General features: G+C 42.5%; 1 non-coding gene across 1 annotated transcript; it reads right to left on the reverse strand.

The window, feature by feature from the left end:
- Positions 1-506: 506 nt before the first annotated feature.
- On the reverse strand, positions 507-577 carry Trnag-gcc. Its single transcript has one exon. It is a non-coding gene; the product is annotated as a tRNA-Gly (tRNA).
- Positions 578-8,447: the final 7,870 nt, after the last annotated feature.

The following is an 8,447-nucleotide window of genomic DNA, read 5'->3' on the forward strand; positions in this document are numbered from 1 at the left end:
GGATAGATCATGAACCGTGAATTAGCTTCGATTATTCAGTTGCAAGCTGTTCCATCGACATTTTTTGTGGCTAATGTATACAGGGTGAACCACGAATCGTGATCAGTAGAGATTACTCTGTTATTAGCAGTCCGATTGAAAATGTTTTTATCAGGTATAGCACGGTTTCAAGAGAGCTTTAACGTGATTATAGTAAATTTTGTTTTTACTCTTTTTTTTTTTTTGTTTCCTCAAGGTCACCTTTAATTTTTTGCAAATACACCTATAATTTTTTTACCCCTATCTGTTAGAGGATTTCAAGACGAATTCGGTAAGTATCATAACTTCCGTTATGGAATTCACTTTAGTGAAATATTAAAATACTCAACGGTAGTAGCATTCTGTTTCTTGGAAGGGGTTCAATTTTAAGAGAATCCATTGAATGCGAACACGAATGTTGTTTCAGGAAAATTTGGTTGGTAAAATATTAAAGAAAAAAAATGTGAAAAATGAAAAAAAATATACATTGCATCGGCCGGGAATCGAACCCGGGCCGCCCGCGTGGCAGGCGAGCATTCTACCACTGAACCACCGATGCTGTTGGTGACTGAGCTTCTCTCTCTCAGTATGATTTCCTCACACTGGTATTTATGAACATAATAGTTAACGATTTGTACTAATATTTGAATATTATTTCAAACAAAAATTATACAAAATAAAAGAGCATAGATCGACATTCAATTTTATGTAAATCGTACAATTTCTCGACACTCGACATATAGGGTACCTCCGATAGTTACGTACAAGCAGGCTTAAGGTAATTCCTCATCAAAAAAAAGAAAAATATGTACAATAAAATTTTGTTGAAACTCTGCTGGTTACACGTACAACTAAATAGGACTACATAGGCAAGCACGTCTGTTCATTGCATTCCGTTTCTACTTACTACCATGACGAATACACGCGTTTCAGATTAATACTCAATGTCAATTTTCTTTACAACAAAGTTTCAAATAAAAAATTGCAGTCCATATTATTGACTTATTTTTTCACGTAGAATTACCTTATGCCCGCTTGTACATTATTTTCCATGGCACTCTATACATATAATTCAAACCAAACACGCTGATTATTCCAACGGGTCATCCGTCTTGAGATTTTCAACCCCACGTTAATTAATACTAACATCAGTGTCAAGGATTGTTCGAGTAAATTCCTCCGGGGGACAGAATGTTCTGCTCGCTCGTACATCCAGCCGAAGAAAAGTTTCGCGGCCGGTCGTAAAATTCGCTGTCCGGGCGTTGTTTGAAACTCATCAACCGCGGTGGCTGACCGGGGAGGACTTGAAATTTTAATACGGACCGCGTTACATTCACTTCAACGGGCCAGTAAATTCACCGTAAAAGCCAGCCACACAAAGTGAAGTGAAATACTCATAGGTGAGCCGGCGCGTCGAACGATCAGCAACGCGACGAACAAAATTCGACCAGGTACGAAGCTTTCGGATGCCACGAACTTTCCAAGAAGTTTACGAAAATCGCGAGGCTTCTTGGCAATGAATACGACACGAACAACGGCGTAATTTACAGATAATGTAGGTAATTGATGATAAGTACAGTAAAAACACCATGTGAGTTTGAAACTCGCTGAAACTGTTATTTGCCCGAATCCTGATCCTCGGAACAGAGAGGGTGGATGAAGTATAAACTCTTACGAGGAATTTCTTAACCAACTTTCATTGACTCTTTACTGTATATGGAACCCACAAATTTCCATTTGTTGATTGATGTATTGAAACAAAAAAAGCTTTGGTATTATTATATTTTAAAATGTGTCGCAGTTTTATAAAATTTGATGGGTGTAGTATGTAGGCAAAATTCGTAATACTAATTCTAATTGTGAGATAATTATTCACACATGTTACTGTCTGTTATTCATATAAATCACGCGACTTCCGTCTAAATTCTGCAATCTTAACGTCACATCTACCAAAACAATTCTGTAACTGCTCACTGGCCCACCATTTACCAACTAAATTCGAGCGTGACGTTATCGCGGTGAGTAACAGCTCTCTCTCCCTGGCTTTTCTACCATTACCGTCTGTAATCTGTCAAGAACAAATGTATCATCGGGCATCCGAAAGACCGTTGAATAAAATTAAAAATTCCATCGGGCAAAGAAATTCCCGTTACAAACTAATTTCCATCCGTCAGTCTTACAGAATTAAAATCATTCTGGAACAATAAACCTGTATACCTCAAGTACAACATAATGAAACATATAACTCAATTCCAGGCAGAATAGTGTGTACAGCCCTGCGTTACGTGAACAGTGGCAACCCTATTAAGACCTACGTACACAACCTCTGCAAGCAAAGGGTTAATCCCTATATCAGGAAGCACCTCCTCCTCCCATCCTCGATCTTGTGTATCATAATCGATATCGTCCCCTCCCCTCCCACCGGGAATCCTTGTCAGGAGACTGTACAGCACAAACTCATGACTTGAATAATTTGAGTGAGTCAAGGCCGCGATGACCGTAGCGCTCACAGCAAATTAATAACACGAGTGTTGTTTAAATACGAGGTATGATGATGTCAAATAACATTTCACTTGGTTACTAAAATATCTAATACATTTACAAGTTTGAATACTGTGTGTAATATAATTGGCGATACGTGTACTCCACGAGTGCTATGGAGATTCTGCTTTCATCTCTGAGTTTCGAGAGTGATGTTAAAATATGTGGTGTTCTGGTTGGTGAATTTCTAAAAAGAATTTGGGTCTAGCCAGGGTGTGATTGAATGGTTTTTCTGTCTAACTACCGTACCGATGAAGTCTTGGGAAATGGGAAAGGCGGAGAAGAACGCAGAAGAAAAGGGATGACCAGGTGATGTGTACGATGGTGACGAATAAAGATGCAGAATATGAGCTGGCGCAGCGCATCATCGATTCCATCGTTCCACTTTTCATATCCATATAGCGAGTCGCGACATCAGATTTCCGATGTCCGTGATTTCCGGGGCGATCCAACCCACGAGCGGAGAGTCTTTCGGAACAGTAACATTTAAATTCTCGACGGATCGTGATTGTCCAGGCGATCCTTTCGACCGGTGGGCCCCTTGATTCCGCTGATTCAATTGTTCCCCCCTTCCCCTCCCATCCATTCGTCGCCATCTCGAGGACGTACCCACCCCCTCGCCTAGACTCCGTAGTCCCCACTCCTGTTCTCTCGCATCTTGGTCTTCTGACCGATGTCTTCGGCCCTGGGTTCACCCCTTACGCGCTCTATCGACCTGAAAACTTCACGCTCGTTGATTCTGCCGGTTCAGCGGCTCGATATCTCGCCCACGCCCGCGACCCCGTGTTCGACAGAGCCTTTTAATTTAATTCCCACCCGGACCGAGTTTTCATTTCTTATCGGGGCGAATCTTTTTGGGCGCTCGCTTTTCCGATGGGTATTATATCTATTTACACGGCTGGAAAAAAATATTCTGGTAAAATTCTGGCGTATAGTGTCAGAAATTATGATCCTTTGCCTTGGAGACAAGCTAAACTGCATCCAAAACGGAGGTTTCTTTTTCAGAAAGTTGTAGCCATTTTCAGAAACGCCTGCATCATTATAGTTTCATGTATTTCGTACGTGGCACCATTCAAATTGTTTTTCAATAAACTGCGAAAGAATGAAGTCGAAAAATTGATGGTATTTATTTAACAAAAATAAACGTAAAATAATATTACAACTACCTAATCAAAAGCAAACAATGGTTACGGTAGTCTATAGTAAATGAAGAATAAACCAAAAGAAACGCCAGATGCCCGGTTTTGGTCGGGGATCTCACCTCTTATAATTCGACTAATGCTTTCTGATGAAGTAGAGACACTCAGAAGGAAAGGGTCGGCGATGCAATAGCGTAGCGTTTCATAGCGAGCATCAACATTTTCCAGGTTAGAGCTTCTGGAAATGTGGCGAAAGATGCGAAACGTAATTTACGCCGTTTCAGGTAAATCAGATTTGTCCACTCATGGACACTCTCCCGCGTACTTTTTATCGCCCTCTGTATACGCCCCTCGCTATAAAAGACACGCCCGTTGACACATTTCCTGCGGACTGGCAATTACCCTCGCGATACGTTTTTCGCGCGTGACATCAGCTTTAGCGGAACGATATTCATGCAAGCGATGCGCATAATATCACGAGCATACGTTTCACGGACATTATCATATTCATTGATTCAATTAACGCAATGAAACGTTGGACACCAGTGTATGCATGTATGCGAATCATCTTATCAAAACGTACATTCTTCCTTTTCAATTTGTTCTCGAACAATAGGCAGATCATCATCGATCGATCTTTCATTTACTCGACAATAATGTAATAAAAACAACTATGCTCGAAACTTAATGAAGATACAGAATAATCAATAATAATTTAAAGTCATTCTAATAACACTTCTGATCTATTTTCCAAATTCCATTTCATTTTATCCTAGGACTTTACAGATCACAACCAAGAACTCTTCTATTCGTTTAATACTTGAACCAATTAGATCAGCCACTGTAAAGCTGTCACAGAGATGGAAAACTCTTCTTAATAAAATCGAAACTGTACAAAACTCTTATCGTGGTCTTTCTTTTCTACATTTCCTCTCAGCCTAATCAATCTTAACCAATTCCACGCGATGTACGATTTAACTTATAAACATGTTAATTCTTAGCTCCCAACCTGGTTTCGTCACCCACGCGCGTTGGTTAGCAATATTCCAGGCCGGGGATTGCTAAAGAGGTCAAGAACAGTCTGGCCTGGAAGCAGCGGTGGCAAACACCGTGGTATGCGGCACACACAGTCGAGGCATTAACGCAGGAAACATTCCGACGATCCATACGGGAACGCCACGAATTCTCCAAGGGGGTTGATAAGGCTATGACCGTAGTCATCGGATAAAATGATTCCGACAGAGCGACGAAGGCCGCGGGAATACGTTACAACGCTGGGAATAGTCCAGGTTCCTCCGGCGATATCGAGCAGATAGAAGTTTACGGCTCAAAGGGCTCTCGAGTTCGGCACGAACGGAAAGGGCGGGGGGAAGGGGGTGGCGGGAGAAGTGACCCAGAATACCAGGGGTTGCACGGTGGGTCTAACGCGAAAATAATGAGACCTGTAAACCGGAAGCTGCCCGATATCGGCGACAAGATCTCATGCGCGCGTATCATCTATCTTCTATGCTATCGCTGTTCTAAACAGGCTCGCGGCCGCGATTTCGTCCGTTTGCGTTTGTCATTATACAGCCAGTTCCAACGTAGGTACATTCGCTGTTCAACATACAATGAGTCTTAGAAACTTTAGGATAGCCACGGGTGAGTCTTTAACATTAGAACTAATAACTCGAAATGACTGGTTATACAATTTCATTTTAAAATTCCTACTTCATGTTACATTTTTTTTTCCGCAATGATGTGATGACTTTTGCAGCGATAACTAAAGGTGTAATATAATTAGTTTTATAACGTATTTATAAATGTATTTGAAAAAAATGAAGGTAACTTTGAAAAATCATGAAAGGAAAGAGTTGATAAAAAATTTGCTGTAATCACGTTATATATGAGCAGTCTCGGGTGATATTTTAAGTAATACTTGTCGTGAATCACCCTGTACACGTGCAGCAAGGATTCCTTCGTGTGTTTGCATGTATACAGGAAATCTAGAGTCGAGAAGCTTCGGAAGTTTCCCTCCGTGAAACAGATGCGAATACCTGTAACCGTAGGCATCTGGTCTCGGAACGTGTCTTCCGTGTATTTTTGCTGTTTGCAGAAAGCGTCGTTGGATTCGTGTGTACACCAAGTCCTGACAAATCGACTGTTTCTGAAGCAGGCCGAATCTTTTAGAGCGTTGTTCCAGTTTTTGGAGTAGAGCTCTTTTAGGAGTCGGTTCGTAAACTGACGCTGTATCGGAACAGTTTGCGTATTCGTTGCCTCTTGAAAACGTATCGTTTTTTTATTCTGCAGTCTGTTCTTCAAACTTGCAATTCTGTTATCCTTGCTACAAATATAAAGTACCTAGGAAAATTTTTAAATAATTACAGGGCTTAACAATTCACGTTTGAAGATGCTTCATCTGATTAGTATTTTCTTCGATATTCTTAGACTTTCCGTAATATTCTAGCCTTCAATTTCCGCAAGTAGAATCTTCTACTTCCTACTGACCTTATCAGTTGGAAGTAAATTCTCTGAATACTGCTCGCTTATGATTTCTCCTCGACTCTCAACGCCCAAAAAAAAACTCAAAAGATCGGTATCTGTGATGAGATGATAATGAAATGCTATTTTGCAGACTAAATTAAAATTTCACAGCCTGCAAAGAACCGCTTAGACTGACCATCAGGCAAACTTTGTAATGAAGAAACTACACGCACCTATGCTTAAGAAGAGTAAAAAACTTTATAAACAGATGGCAAAGGAACCACTTTCCTCTCATCTTTCGAATTTTTTTCCCCTCGTGCGCGTACTGGATCTCGAAATTTCGATTTAAGCTTCCAATCTTGAAGTTTGGAATTTATACCGCTATTCCGCTCCCCCGATGGGGAAGACACGGAATTAAAGCTCGTGGCGCGCAACCCCCGCCCCTCATCGTCCTCCAGGCTCGGATAACGCCGAATTTTCTCTTATCAGTCGTATTTTCCCGCGGCTGGGTTACAGTTTACAAGCTTGTTTACACTACCGCGAGAGCTGATCTGATAATTTTTACGCTCGTGCATGCACGGTCACGCGTACACAGAAAGCCAGGAAGCACCTCCCTCCGTATGTTTGCGTACACCGGCGTGCAACCGGAGTTGCAAGCTTAGAACAAACACGCACAGACACAAGCCCGATCCGTAATCCGCCCCACTCCCTGTATCCGAGGCTCCACAAACAATATCGCTACCCAAGCTTTCGTCTATACGTAGATGGATAGCTAGTGTTTATTTGCAGAAACCTATGAGAGTCGATATGTGTAATTGTACTACCCCAGTTTACAATCACCCGATATAGACGTGCTAGGATCATTGTCCATTTAGGAGCTTTAGAGCGCGTCTTACAGCTTCTATACAGGGTGTCCCAAAATAGCTTCGTCTTCTAGAAACGAGGGGTTTCTGAGATGATTTGAAACAAGTTTTTCCTTAGCGAAAATGTTATCCGAGGCTTTGTTAACGAGATATTAACGGAAAAGCCCGACCAATCAGAACTCGGTCGGGGAAGGTTAGGGAGAAAGTTGTTTTAAATGATCCCAGAAACCCCTAACTTTCGGGAGTCGAAGTTATTTTGGGACACTCTATTATACTCGAAGATCTGGTTCTAACCCAGACCCGCGAATTACAGCCTGAACCTGTTTATTTACCCGCATATTTTATTCAAACAGGCTTGATTTTACGTCGGGGTTAATTGTAGTCCGTCTGGGGCCACGAAAGATCGCGAGCCCCGACCGGAAGTGCACTCGTGGTTGCACGCAACGAGCGAAACGCTAAGGTTTATTGGCACACAACAACGAGGGAGTGGGTTGGAGGACTTGCCAGCCCTTTGCCGTCCCGTGTTCACTGAAAATTAACGCGTGCTGCCTTTTTTCTGAGTCTCCAGGAAACTGTCATCGCACGAACACCGCCCTTCGTTGCAATCCGACCTGATAATCGCGTATGAACACCCTCGTAAGGCGCCCGATGTCAATAAATGGCAACCAGGGAGGTTTATGAAGCCGTTGTGTGTTTAAGTTTTGGACAGGAAAGTATGCCTGTCTCGATTAGATTTGCGGATGGTTTATGATTCGTTGGTCGACGAGATTACAGGGAGGGGACGCCCTGTACAGGTGTGAGGGCCTATCAAAAATTCGATCCGATCGTGTCCATTGAACACAAGGGGCAAACGGAACTAATGACGTTTTAGGCATGGTTTATTGAATTCTGATTTGTTGGCGATGAACACAGAATACTCAGGTCCACTTCAGAGTATTCATGGCAAGGTGGAAAGGTTTTCAGCCTCAATTTTCATTGATACCATCAAACCCAAATACACCTACCACTAAAATCGGTCATTTCACTTGCAACGACCTAATAACATCGAACGAAAGGCCAGAAAATAACAAGCAAAGATTCCATATTTACGTCACCTAGAAAAATCATCGACCAATAAACGATCGTTCGTGGGTCAGTATATCAGCCGAATCGTCCAACCGGTGTTTCAGAGCCGTCAATTCGATCGAGATATCGATGGCCGTCGGGATATTCCAGAAATTTTCCGGACACTCGTCGGAGAATTCGGAGGCTCCCGAGTAATTTGTCGGGCGGGTACAAGGAATATCGTGATCACGGCTCGATATACCCGTCCCCTGTCGCCCGGTATTCGACGAATCCGTTATCGATCCGGCCACCTGAAATTTCAGGGATGTATGCGTGCGTGCGCTCGTTCCCCCGTGTGGCCGTGGCGTTCGATCGCGTG

Source organism: Dufourea novaeangliae, unplaced genomic scaffold (assembly GCF_001272555.1).
Source record: "Dufourea novaeangliae isolate 0120121106 unplaced genomic scaffold, ASM127255v1 scaffold296, whole genome shotgun sequence".
NCBI lineage: Eukaryota > Metazoa > Arthropoda > Insecta > Hymenoptera > Halictidae > Dufourea > Dufourea novaeangliae.